At 47.8% G+C, this 13681-nt stretch overlaps 1 protein-coding gene across 3 annotated transcripts in view; it reads left to right on the plus strand.

The window, feature by feature from the left end:
- The window catches only part of SLC45A4 (solute carrier family 45 member 4), an 85654-nt gene that overhangs the window by 14555 nt on the left and 57418 nt on the right, over positions 1-13681 (plus strand). Inside the window, exon 1 of one of the 3 annotated variants that reach the window (XM_050339528.1) lies at positions 7507-7658. The exons of the other annotated variants lie outside the window; for them this stretch is intronic. The gene's annotated coding sequence lies outside the window, so the exon portion shown is untranslated. Of the gene's footprint in view, positions 1-7506; positions 7659-13681 lie in introns of those variants that run through there. 3 annotated transcript variants of the gene reach the window in all.

Consider the following 13681-nt stretch of genomic DNA (forward strand, 5'->3'; position numbering starts at 1 on the left):
TGTGTTTGGAAATTCGAGCAATTAGAATAAAAAGTATTCAGCCAATTTAGTTTCTCAGTCACAACTAAAACAGCCTGCTTGGGGTTATTCTTGAAACTTGGGTTGCTTAAGTCATTTAAATAGATTTCTATTTCAGAAACAACCTGAGAGCCAACAATTTCACAATTAAAAGCTCGAGGGCTACAAAACTTGGCTTCACCTAAGACTCTTAACATTGTTTTTCATTATCTTAATCACTAGTTTCTTTACATACTAATTTTCCATCCCGTTGCCAACCAGTGCCAATCCAACTCGCTTTTCCATCACCCAGGTGAGTGTTACTCACCATGTTTTCATGGAAATGTGAAGAAAAAAAACCTGAATACACTCAGCACAACAGTGTCTATTTTTGCTACTGCTCGTGGACCTCTGCTAACACTGAGTCACAGCTGCTGAAGCCACTAGCTCAGGTGTAGCTGCAGAGCTGTTTCCTAGGATTTTCCAAAAATACGGAGAAGGCTGATGGTTTTCCAGATGCAGTTTTGATGACACAGGGCTAAACAATTTGTTTATGCTGGGACCCAGAAGATATTGCAAACACCAAATAGGTATGTGACCGATTAGGCAAGGGGAGAGATGAGATAAATCCCAGCGTGTGGTTGGAACAGGCCTTAGCAGAGCAGAGAGTAAAGCGAGTCCTCCAGGAAGGCTACGGAGGCTTCAGGTCCCACCTGGTGATCAAAACAGACGTGCCCAGTAACACCTGCACGGTTTGGATCCAGCTGGAGCCATAAGGCTGCAAAACAAGCAGGCAGCGTGAACAGGGATAAATGCTCAGTTCATCATTGAGTGTCCAGAGCTGAAACTAAACATTTGTGCAGAGATCAGATAAAACGCAGTATTTTGTTCTGCTCTGGGCTAGCCCAACAGGTTACCAGCTATTAATTAATCCACAAAACATTATGTTGTTATGAGAAAGCATTAAGTAACCAAGAATTAATGAATGGTTTGATTGGGAAGGAGCCTTCAAGACCTTCAAGACCAGTTCAAAACCCCTGACACAGGCAGGGAACACTAGACCAGGTTGCTCCAAGCCCCATCCAGCCTGGTCTTCACCACTTCCAGGGATGGGGCATCCACAGCTTCTCTGGGCAACCTGTTTCAGTCCCTTACCATCCTCTGAATAAAGAATTTCTTCCTTATATCTAATCTAAATCTCCCCTCTTTTGGTTTAAAACCAAAACCCCCTTGTGTTACCACTTTCTGCTTGACTTCTGTATAAAAAGTCCCTCTCCCCCTTTTTTATAAGCTCCTATTAAACACTGAAAGGCTCCAAGATCTCTTGGGTGAAAGTTCAGCAAATCTGACTCTCTGGCACGTGCAGGAGCCTGTGCAGACAGAAAACTAACTGGCCTTTTTTAGGTACTCACCAGTGTAAACTGGCAATAATACCAGTCAGCTTGCACCAGGGTAAGGCTAATATGAATGAAGTCACTTGAAAATCACCTCAGACTTAAACAGCCTCCTGTATTTCAGGCCTGGGTTCAGGATTTTGGTTCTTTGCATGTCCAATATGATGAAAAAGTATCCATTTTTCAATAAAAATAGAGCGACCGAAATACAAATATCCCTGTGCTGCAATGGAAACCTCATAAACATCACAGTCATGGTTTCAGGAGGCAGCTCAGAAGGAAAACTGACTAATCTCAGTTCATTGCCCAAGTGGAGAGAAATAGATTGAGTAAATAGCATTAAAAAAAAGAGATTCTGGTCTTTCCATGGCAAAGGAAGCAGTGACTGAACTGAACAAGCCCTGCAGTTCTCAAGTGCTGTTTGGCAGTATCTTAACTGCTCTTGGCATTTGAAGACTGAAAGCTACAGTTCTTGAAGGACTGTCAAGTCATCCCTTGTCACCTATAAACTGCTCTGGAGCTTAATTCCTCACAGTTTTATTGTGAAGATAATTATAGGCCATACAAACTCGAGAGGCAGGATAATTTTTGCAGCCATTAATACCAGTTTTTAGCTGTGCAAACCAGGAAAATAATGACAGGGAACTCTTATTCTTCAAGGTATGAACTCATGATGAGACCTCACAAGTGGCAGCAGCAGCAAACCCCATTTTACAGCCTGTAAGAGCCTCTTGGGATGTACCTGCTATCTTGAGCTGGGTTTTTTCCATATGGGGATGGTATGGGAAGATATAGGTACTGCTTTGAGAATCCAAGAATCCTTTCAGTTGGAAAAGACCTTTAAGATCATAAAATCCAACCATTAAACCAGCACTGCTAAGTCCACAATTAAACCATATCCCCAAGTGCCACATATACATGTTGTTTAAATCCCTTCAGGGATGGTGACTCCACCACTTCCCTGGGCATCCTGTTCCAGTGCTTGACCACTCTTTCTGTGAAGACATTTTTCCTAATATCCAATCTAAACCTTTCCTGTGCAATTTGAGGGCATTTCCTCTGATCCTACTGCTGGTTACCTGGAAGAAGAGTGAGAAGGTCCCCCCTAGCTTCCTTTCCTCCAGGCTAAACACCCCCAGCTCTCTCAGCTGCTCCTCATCAGACTTGTGTTCCAGACCCTTCCCCAGCTTATTATCCTTCTCTGGACACGCTCCAGCACCTCAATATCTTTCTTGTCATGAGGGGCCCAAAACCAAACCCAGGATTCGAGGAGCGACCACACCAGTGCCCAGCACAAGAGGGCTCCATGTTCCATCTCTGGAGGAAGGCAAAGACATCTGCACCACCCTATTTGCTCAGGACTGTTGACATTGCTCTGGGGTGACATGAACCAACTGGCTCCAGATGGGTGGACTTTGGGCTGGTGACAGGCCAAAGGGCTGAGTCACGCTCTACACCTGCAGGTCCTGTTGGAAGCCATTTGGCTCTCAGAATTCAAACTCAATTTTGGCCACCACGGGCCACTTGAACTGACCTGCAAATCTGCCTGTCTGGGTCCCAGTCAAAAATTCACACAGTGGTTCATAAAACCTTCTTGAGACTCACCTACATCAGGCAAAATATATTTGGTTGCCTTGCCACAAGTCCACGTCTGTAGAAAACAGAAGCATCCCAATGTCTTTGGAAGGGGGGAAAGGCATCAAGGGACACAGAGTACTTCACACAGCCATTAAAGTTCCAGCGTAATGACAGAGTGTCGTGGGGAAGGGTGGGGAGAAGGGTAAAGAGCAGTCTCAAGCTCAGAGCCCGGGTTTCCCATCAGATATTTCACCCTTGGTGAGAGATACCCCGGGGCTAAATTATAGGCCAAATGTGCAAAACCTGAGACTCACTTTTCATGTCCTGTTTACAAGTATCCTGGCTGGGAAACATCACCTGAGCTTCTGTGTGCTCAAATTTGCTTCAAGCGTAGCCTCGGGCTTCCCAAACCCGTGGCCACTCCCAATTAGGAGACACCTCGGAGAGCTGGCTGTGACAAACATCATTACGTCTGAAAGCAAGTCAAAACAATCCCGAGGGCTTCTGTCCATCCACATGAAGAATTACCTTTTTTTTTTTTTTTTTTTTGAAAGCCACAGCTTTGAAAGGATTTAGGAGCAGCAGCAGTCTCGGGAGGTTTGGATAATCTAGGAATCCCCGGGTTTCATATAAAGCAATTTACACTAGATCTGAACACTGGCAAACAGTCAGCTAAATCCATTATCGCATGATAATGCTCAAACATTTCATTAATTCCTAACCAGCTGTCCTCTGCTCCCTTACCCCTTTCATCATACAAACATTTCTTTAACTGTCTGAGGGAGGGGAGAGGGAGGATCAGACGCAGCCTCGTAAAATTCCTTCACCCGCTTGGCCCGCGGCAAAGTTATTTCTTTTGACACGCGTGTAAAATAATATTGGGGGTGGTGTTTGTTTGGCTTGGCTGGATGGTGAGTTTTCATAACAATTTGGGAAGCCAAGTACCTGTGAAATGGAGTACAGAGAACTCAGGGCAGCTTGTTGACGATCCTGCCGGCTGGTTAATTAACATATCTCGTTAAATAGGGAAGACCCCTCGCTCCAGCATCTATGCCAAGACACAAGGCAAGGCGTTCCGAGCAGGATATTGCTCCCGAGTGTTCTGAGGTCCCGTAGGTTATTTTTATTTCTTTTTTTAAGTTCTCGGGCACTCCGTGCCAAACACACCAGGGGAAGCGGGGGATTGGTACCTTGGGGGGTTCTCCAACTTCCCGACTCACAAAGTGGATACCAGTGTAAGAAATCAGAGAAATTTTGCGGTGACTTCTGGGTGCTTTCTTTAGGGAAAGCTCTCCCTGAAGTGCCTCAAATCGCTCCACACTGCCCAGGGATGCTCCAAGGAACGGGATTCACCACCCTGCTGGGAGCGGCAGACCCTCATCCACACCGGGGAGCAGAGTGTGTCTCCAGTTCCCTCTAAACCACAGTTCAGGGGCTTTTCTCCCAGTCCCTCTCCCGGGCAAACGTAGCACACGCCTGGACAGCACATCTGACTGACACTCATTTCTCCCCTGCCAAGACATGAGAATGCGTTTATTTATTATGGGTTAAATATTTGGAGTTGAGTAAGAACCTTAGAGGGAAAAGGTGGGTCTGCTTCCTTGGGTATTTTTTTTCCACCCCCTCACTCTTGTTACAAAAAAAATGGAATTTTTTTTTAAACTAAAACGTTTGTTTTATGGAAAATTACCCTTTCTGACTGTAGGCTCAGCTAAGGGCTGACAATTAACAGCTCTTGAGCGAAAATAACACGAGGAAATACAATGGAGAAATATCTGGACACGTCTGGACATGTCTGGACATTGCCAGAACGAGTCTAAAATGTCAGCATGAGGTAAGGATCACGCTTCGCCACAACAGCAGGCAACAAAAGGATTAAAATAAAAAAGTACTTTTAATTTTTTTTCAGTTATTTTAAAGCAGAGTGTCAAAACATTAGATAGGCCAGTCTGCCATAAACCTATGGGTAACAAGAAGCACATCTTAGAAGTTGTAACTACATCTTGAGATCATTTCTCAGTGTTTTCAGGTGTGCTAGGGTCTCACAGAATTTCCACTTAAATCACTGAAGTCTTTCCTCTTACCACTGAGTTGTTAGGCTTTTTTACTTCTATAAGTACAGGTACATCTTGTTTCTTCCATAGAATAAACTACATTGCTTTATTAAGCAATATCACAGCTGTGAGACAATGGATGTTGTTCTACTGTCAAGAGTAGGTGTTACATTGGGTTGTCATCAGTGTGGTAGCTTTATCTTCACCATTTGGCTAATTAAGATAATTATTTTGCCACTTTTTGTATCTATAAAGATCAGTTACATGTCTGAAAAACCATCATTCTTTGAACAGACTTTGGGAATCCTCACCAGAGGATGGATATTTTACTGAGTTGTGCATGACTGTGGTCATGCAAGCTTTTCAGCCCTCAGTCTGAATTAGCCTAAAAATAAATACATATTGATCACAGCATTGTAGAATAAATTATTAATGTAGGGTTTTGTTTCTTTAGGGCTTGTACTAGAGTCTCTTTGTCAGACTTCAGATTCATTTTGGTTTTTAATAGCGTGTAGATGTGCACAGTTCTTCCATTTTGCCTTCTGTGTGGTTTTCCTTTTCTGAAGCCTGGTATGCTTCGTGGTTTATTTATTCATGAGCTGCAGAGAAAGAAGTTCACCATAAAAAAAAAAAAAAAAAAAAAAGTTGTTTTGGAATATATACTTAACGGCGTGTCAAGAAACAGAAAACAATTACACTTACGCAACGTAACGTGCATTTTTACATGCCTCTCGCACGCTGCTTTATGCCTCCCCAGTTTATGTAAGTAATGAAAATTGAATATCATGCTACCCTGCCCAATGTAGTCAGCACAATTAAGGCCAGGAGATGTTAACTGGGAATAAAAAGAACCACAGTCTCTTATGGCAAGTTTGCAGCGGGTGCTTCCAGTGCTTCCACGGCAGGGCTGTGGCTGCCATGGGGAATGAAGTGTTTTAATGTCCTGGGGGTCTCTGGGCACTGTATGTGTTGAGGGTTGTGTTCCACAGATCTGACAAATAGATGACAACTACCACATGTCACCCTCGCCATGGTGGCCAGGCACACACATCCCATTGCAGTTCTGGGCTGGACATGAGAGGTGCCTCATGCCCTCCGGCGAGCAGCCGGGGTGAGGTGGGGAGGCAGGATGGGACCTTCCCCATGGCCAAACATGAAGAAAGATATTATTTTTCTTCACGACGAAGGACAATTCTGGCAATTTTGGGCCAGAGTGTTTGCAGTATCTCAGGTAGAGAAGGGCACCTACTCCTGCACTTTCCAAGCTGCTGGTTTGGAGCTGTGCTTGGCACGACTTTGCCTGACAGGGACAAGCCACTCCGTGTCACGTTTTGTGCGAACACCCACCACCTCAGTGGGGACAGCGCAGGTGGAAGCCTCCATTCACCCTCAGGTTGCCACTTGGGCTCCTTTTCTGACCAAGAACCTCTCTTCAACCCCAGGGCGTTGCTGGCAGGCTCATCCCTCCCCGCCACGCAGCAGGAACAGCCCTGACACAAACTGGGGAATGAGATGCTGGAAACCAGTGCCATGGAGAGGGACCTGGGGGTTCTGGTCAATGGCAAGTTGAAGATTAATCAGCAGTGCCCTGGCAGCCAGAAGGGCACACCATGTCCAGGGGCCATCAGGCAAAGCATCACCAGCCAGGCCAGGGAAGGGATTGTCCCGCTCTGCTCTGCGCTGGGGTGTCCCCACCTTGGGTACTGTGTGCAGTTTTGGGCACCATAAGAAAATTATTAAGCTATTAGACAGTGTCCAAGGGAGGGGTACGAAGGTGGTGAAGGGCCTTGTGGGGAAGCCGTATGAGGAGCGGCTGAGGGCACTTGGCTTGTTCAGCCTGGAGAAGGAGAGTGAGGGAGAACTCACGGCAGTTACAACTTCCTTGTGAGGAGAAGTGGAAGGGCAGGCACTGATCTTTGCTTGCCAGTGACCCGTGACAGGACCAAAGGGAGGGCATGAAGCTGTTTCAGGGAAGGTTTAGGCTGGATATCAGGAAAAGGTTTTTCACTCAGAGAGTGGTCAGGCACTGAACAGCCTCCCTGGGGAAGCGCTCACAGCACCAAGCCCGACAAAGCTCAAGAAGCATTTGGTCAACGCTCTCAGGCACGTGGTGGGATTCTGTGCGGGACCAGCAGTCGGACCCGATGGTGCCTGTGAATATTCAGTGTGATTCTGTGGCTCTGTGGCTCAGTGATAACCACCCCGCCATCCCGCTTCCCGGCTGCCCTCAGGTGGGCGCCCCTGGGGGGAATGCCCGGGCGCCCCCGTAGCACCCCCCGCCCGTCACCAGGCAACGCCCCCGCCCCCTCCCCATCGAGGCCACGCCCATCATACATATTAATATTCCACACGTCGGTTACTAAACCACGCCCCTCATTGCATATTCATGAACCGTCATCCTATACCCCCTCATTGTGACCACGCCCCTCGTTGCATATTCATGAGCCGGGGGCGGGAGGGGGCGGAAGCGGAAGCGGAAGCGGTGCCGGTTCCCCAGGTCCCGGTTATAAAGCGGCCGCCGCTGCCCCTGGAGCCGCCGCGCTCGCGCTCGCGCCGCCCGTGCCCGCGCCCCTTCCCCGCGCCCTCCCTCACCCCGCACGGAGCACCCCGGGGGCTGGGGGACACCCGGGGGCAGGTAAGGGGGGCGTCGGGGTGTGAGAGGTGACCGGAGTGAGGAGGGGGTGTGGGAGAGTGGGGCGGCTGGGAGCAGTGCGGGGAAGGAGGTGAGGGGCTGGCGGGGGTGAAGGTGAGGAAGGGTTGGGGATGAGCGTGAGGGAGGTGAAGGGCTGGGGAAGGTGAGAAGGGTTTGGGGTGAGGGGCTGGAAAAGGTGAGGGAGATGAGGAGCTGGTGAAGGTGAAGAAGGGATTGGAGTGAGGGAGATGAGGAAGGGTTTGGGGTGAAGGTGAGGAAGGGTTTGGGGTGAAGGTGAGGAAGGGTTTGGGGTGAAGGTGAGGAAGGGTTTGGGGTGAAGGTGAGGAAGGGTTTGGGGTGAAGGTGAGGAAGGGTTTGGGGTGAAGGGTGAGGAAGGGTTTGGGGCGGGGAGATGATGGGCTAAGGCTTAGGCTGAGGAGATGGAGCAAGGCTTAGGGCGAGGAGATGAGACAGAGCTTGGGCGAGAGATGATGGAGCAGAGCTTAGGGCGGGGGGAGATGATGGAGCAAGGCTTGGGGCGGGAAGATGATGGGCAAGGCTTGGGGGCGAGGAGATGATGGGCAAGGCTTGGGGCGAGGGAGATGATGGGCCAGGGGCTTGGGGCGGAGATGATGGGCAAGGCCAGGCCGAGGGAGATGATGGGCAAGGCTTGGGGCGAGGGAGATGATGGGCAAGGCTTGGGGCGAGGGAGATGATGGGCAAGGCTTGGGGCGAGGGAGATGATGGGCAAGGCTTGGGGCGAGGGAGATGATGGGCAAGGCTTGGGGCGAGGAGATGATGGGCAAGGCTTGGGGCGTAGGAGATGATGTGGGCAAGGCTTGGGCGAGGAGATGGGCAAGGCTTGGGCGAGGAGATGATGGGCAAGGCTTGGGGCGTAGGAGATGATGGGCAAGGCTTGGGGCGAGGATGATGGGCAAGGCTTGGGGCTTAGGGAGATGATGTGGGCAAGGCTTGTACAAGTGATCAGCCACAGAGGAGATGCTGGGCTAGGGAGGTTGGGAAGGGGTGAGGAATGAATGGTGGGATGAGTAAGGTGAGGTTGGAGAGACTTCTTTGGGGTGTTTGTGATAGTGAGTCCTACAGAGGTGAGGATGAGAGAGGTGGCTTGTTGCCCCTTTGGGATTGTGTTGGGTGGAGACTGTGCTGAAAGAGGACCTGACAAAAGGACCAAAGATGGAAATTAGTGTGCTTTTTCAGACTATTAAGCGTCACTGGCCATTTGAATAATTCCACACTTAATCTGTAACCTGATCTCAATGCTTTATCATAAAACAGTCTCCCTTGCCTGATAGGATGGTGGGAGGGTACTGGGGGAAGAAATTAGCACTTAACTCTTAAATCTCTCATGACAGCAGCACTTTTCTTTAAGATGATGTTATCAGTGATTTGCAGCTCTAAAATGCCTTAATTTAGCACTTTTAGCAGGTGCAGAAACTGCTTGGCTTTGAAAAATCCTCTCCCTGTGGGGCAGTTTTCTGTTGGAGTGATTTGCCTCCAGGATTCTCTGTGTATAGAGGGGGAAAAAGGAGGGGAGGAAGAGTTTTAGCCAAGGCTCTGACTTGGCACTGGGTGCTGTGAGTGAATCAACGTTGCTGGAGCTTGGCTAATGCAGGGAATTACAAATGGGAGAGGATGGGAAAGATACTGCGGGATGTTTAATGTTGGACGGAGGAGATGATTTTCTCCTTCAGGAAAGGAGAAGATGTTGCAAGAAGTGGATCTGCAGGGACAGGCAGCACTAGGTGCAGAGCACAGACAAATAACTGCGGCATGATGAGGATCCATGGGAAGGAACTGCACTGTTACAGGATGTATCCTTTCTGCTCTGTAAGAACTGCTCCAGCGTGAGCTGTGTCATGTTCCACTGCCCTGATCAGACAGTGCTGCTAAAATATTTAATGAAACACGGCTTGAGCGGGTGAATTCTTCCTGCTTCCCTCCAGAAGTCAGGCTTTTTTTGTAAATACCTGGCAGAGGTGGTTGCTAATGAGATTGCACTGACATGGCTTGTGTGTGCCTTCCTCCCTCCCACCACTATTGCGAAAGGCAAGGTCCTCCTCTCTTGGTTTGTTTAGTGGTTGTACTGGATTGATGAAATGTCCAACAGACCTAATTTTTCCCTTCCTAAGTAAGAGGTTTTGGACAAGAGATTAAGGCATTTACTCAATGCTTTGGCTATAAATGCTTCCAGAAGTGCTTTTTACTGTAAGTTTGAAAAGATGACACTACCTTAATCTCCTGAGACTGCATCCAGTAGTCTCTGAGGCATCCAAAACCGTATCTGAGTTCCTGTGTCTGTCAGAGGTAGTGGCAGCTGCTGCCTTGGAAGCGAGAACTTCATTCCTCTATTAATGAGATTAAATTGGATATTTAAGGGAGTTTTCATGACAAAATAACAATTTCCATGATGTAATGGGTGGGATCAGTGGAACAACTTCTATTTTAGTTGGCTGTTTGTAATGTCAGGGGCCAGCTTCCATGGGTTGGCTCGTGCCCCTCCGAGCAAGTAAGTGATAGCTGTTCTCATGCTCAATTATGTATGACTGAGGCATCTTCAGTAAAAGGAAAATGTAATGGTTCTATGGATAAGCTCTCCTAACTGTGGGTTAACCCCTGCAGGAACCTGCTGCTGCCTGGGAGTCTGTTGCTGAGAAAGGAATGAGCAGTAGCTGCTGATTTTGCTTGGATGCTGTGGGGACTGCCTGCAATCAAGGGCAATCCCCCTCCCTCCAAACTGAAATGTGCTGTGAAAATGCAGTCAGTTTTCAATACAGTTGTATTGTCCTGCCTTACGCTGACAAGGGAGGTTGTCTTTTGCTGGAGGTGTCCTTCCTTAGGTGGCAAGAACACTGACTGACAGCTGGTGAACTTGCTGCCCCTTCTGTGTCATGTTACAGCAAAACTCATGAAGTGCAACTTTGTTCATGTGCCTTCTCGGTGGGGCAGCACAAGTGGAATATTTTCGTGGCTTCTAGTGAAGCGTGGTGTAACTCTGACTGAAATAATGCACATGCTTGTATGTCTAAGTGCATGTGACCTTAAGTTTTCACACTGAAGCAAATGCTGGAGCCTGTTTGAGGAGCTTTCTGAAGTAACTGCCTTTATTCCTCCATGTGGGAATGCAGGCTCTGAGGAGCTTAGAGCAGGCTGAAGTTGGACCTGTCTTACGGGGCTGTGACCTCTGAGGTTAATTACCTTTACACTCTCTCCAGTCCTGGATTCACTGACAGCGACAAAGTTAGGGCTGGTGATTTAATGTGGCTCTGCTTGTGTGCTGAGTGGGAATGTGTGGACTCTGCCTCTATCCCTGTATAAATTTAAATGGATCATTTATAAAACTAGTGAGAATATTAACACTGGATGGTACCTGCAGAGTAAGTCACCAGTGAAACTGCATCTGATGTTTGAAAAACGTTCTTAAAGTCAACATGTGTTGCCAGCTGAGTGGCTAAGAAAAAATGCTGAGGCTTTGAGAGGCATCTCATAAATTCCTAGGTGGGAAGATGTTGGCTGGAATGACCTACTAGCTGCTAGGTAATGCCTGTGGTTGTGAACGCAGCTGCATGTTAACACTTCAGTACTTCCAGCAGACACTGATTTAAGCTATAAACAGTTCCGTTACACAGGAGCATTTGATCTTGTCCAGTTTAGTCTGTAAAATCTGCCTGTGATGTACTGCTGTCATCCTTCCTTAAACACCTCATGACACCTCCCAGCAGCAATTCCTGGAGCGGGAAGGCAGTTTCACTCACAGTCTGTGGGCACCTCTACCTGAATGTTAGACAAAACCAGTGCAATCCTTCACCCTGCCCATCACAGGCTGCAGCTGGCCATTCCTTTTGAGCTCAGCCAGGGGTCTGTCTGTACCTCCCTTGTCCCTGCAAACAGCACAAGCCTCCCTAAAATATTGGCACCAAATGATCAAGCAGTGTGTGTTGAGCAACAGTGCACATGAGCCGGTGTCATGTTTGAGGTGAAAACGAGCTTCACTTGCCCTTCAAACTGACTGCAGTGTGATGGGCTACTTTTAATAGTGTCAAGGCTGTTGGAGGTTGAAATGGAGCTCTCCAGTTGATCTGCCAGGAGAGCTGCTGTGGGAGCAACGAGGCTGTCGTGACGGGGAAGCTTTAGCAGCTTGCAGAGTAACAAGTAACATGAAGAACTGTTTGTACTGCATTTTAGTTTTGCAGAGGTCATTCCCATGACCTTTATATCTGTAATACTTGCAAGATCCCAGGCTGTGACCTATTCCAACTATAGGCATAAGATCCATCAAAACTGCAATGGAACAGCCTTGTGTGCAGTTGTTTCCCTCAGAGATGGGTTAACTGGTTTGATACAGATTCTGTTGGAGCTCCCGGTCCTTCAGCTTAGTGTCAGCCTTACTGAACACTTCCACTCAACAGTAATCCATTAACTTGAGGATTACAGAGTGCAGTGGTCATTGCTTACTTTAATATAACAGCACAAAACAGGTATGGTTGAAACCATCCTGCTAAGCAGAGCATTACATCTGCCTGGTAACTGCTGTACTGAGTCCAATAAATTTCTAGTGGAGTTGTGTGTTTAGGTCTCCATGCAAAAGCAGAAAACAAATGATTCTGGCATGTCCAGTTGTCAGAGTTAAAGCAGAATGCTGTCAGGATGAGTGAGACCACGTGTGTAGCTTGACAGACAGCTCATGTTTCAGCCTGAGAGTCACCTTCCAGACAGGAAAGATTGTGGAGAGCCCAGAAACCAAGCCTGGAAGCAGACACAGTTCAGCTGTGGAGTGCTGTGAACTAAAGACTTAGCATGTTTTTGGTAAGGTTCTGCTGGTCAGGTGACTCTTACAGTCAGCAGCTTATCAGTCACCCACACACCTTGTTTGGGTCACAGCCCTGCTTGGAGTAACCACCCAAAACTTCCACTGGTAACAGATATCATGCCCTGCATCTGGGACTGTGAGGGCTCCTGAATCCAAGCACTGGATAATTACTGCTATTCTGAACAAACTGATTACTCTGAAGTGTGGTACAGAAGCATAACACTCCTCCAAGTTGAACAAGATACTCTGCATGAAAAAGAGCTGAGTTCGTACTATTAAATCTAGAGCTTGGATAGAGCTGCCCGAGACTGAATCTGCCTTGAGTTAAAAGCTGAACTTTGGGCATCTCAGCGATGGGTTCAGAGCTCTGCAGTGTCTGAGCCATGGAGTGGTTTGTGCTGTGAACTGGCACATGGGAGCTATTAACTAAAGCCCCTTGTTGCTGGTACTTCCAACAAGTGCTGTGCAGTCATTTAGACTGCCACTGGCATACGGCTTTATAACAACTTGGGACAAGCAGCCAGGTTTCCTCATCAAACTTGCGCTTGGCAAGTGATTCTGGCAAGCACCAGGACACAGGGCTTTTGTTGGGTAATGATTGGGTTTGGCTTAGGAGCTGCTCCTGACCTTGGTTTTCCCTCAGTGGCACGTAGTCTGCTCCAACATGAATCTCAGTGTACAGGTGATGGCAAGTTGGTCTCCCCAGTTTGGACAACTAATGAAACTTAACCCCCAGTTAAATCTGGGGAAGACTTGATTTCCAGGACTCCTATATATGAGGGATACAGACTATTAAACTGGTCCCTTTAGCTTTAGGAGATCTGGCTGACCCAACACTCCAGGCTTGACTCAGCCTCCTTTGCAGTGTTATATGAAGACTGACTAATCTGGTGGCCTAAGGTGCTCTGGGAGGAGACTGAGACAGACTTTCCTTGCACGACTGAAGTTGTGAGTCAATCTCGTGTAGCAAGGCATAAAAGGGGTAGGAGATAAAGCTTAGCCCTAAGGAATAGACCGAAGATGCTTGTAAGAAAATCTTGGTGTGTAAAGGGCAGCAGGAAAGCGTTACCCCAAACTGTTTTGCCGAACTCTGTCTGAGGTGGATTTTTATCAGTGTTCTGGGGAGAGCAAGGCTGGTACTCTCAGCAGAGTGGAGAGAGGACCTAGTTTCCTCATCTTGTTTTAAATGAGAGCTCTA

The sequence above is a fragment of the Myiozetetes cayanensis genome, unplaced genomic scaffold (genome assembly GCF_022539395.1).
Source record: "Myiozetetes cayanensis isolate MyiCay16 unplaced genomic scaffold, myiCay2020 scf1, whole genome shotgun sequence".
Lineage (NCBI taxonomy): Eukaryota > Metazoa > Chordata > Aves > Passeriformes > Tyrannidae > Myiozetetes > Myiozetetes cayanensis.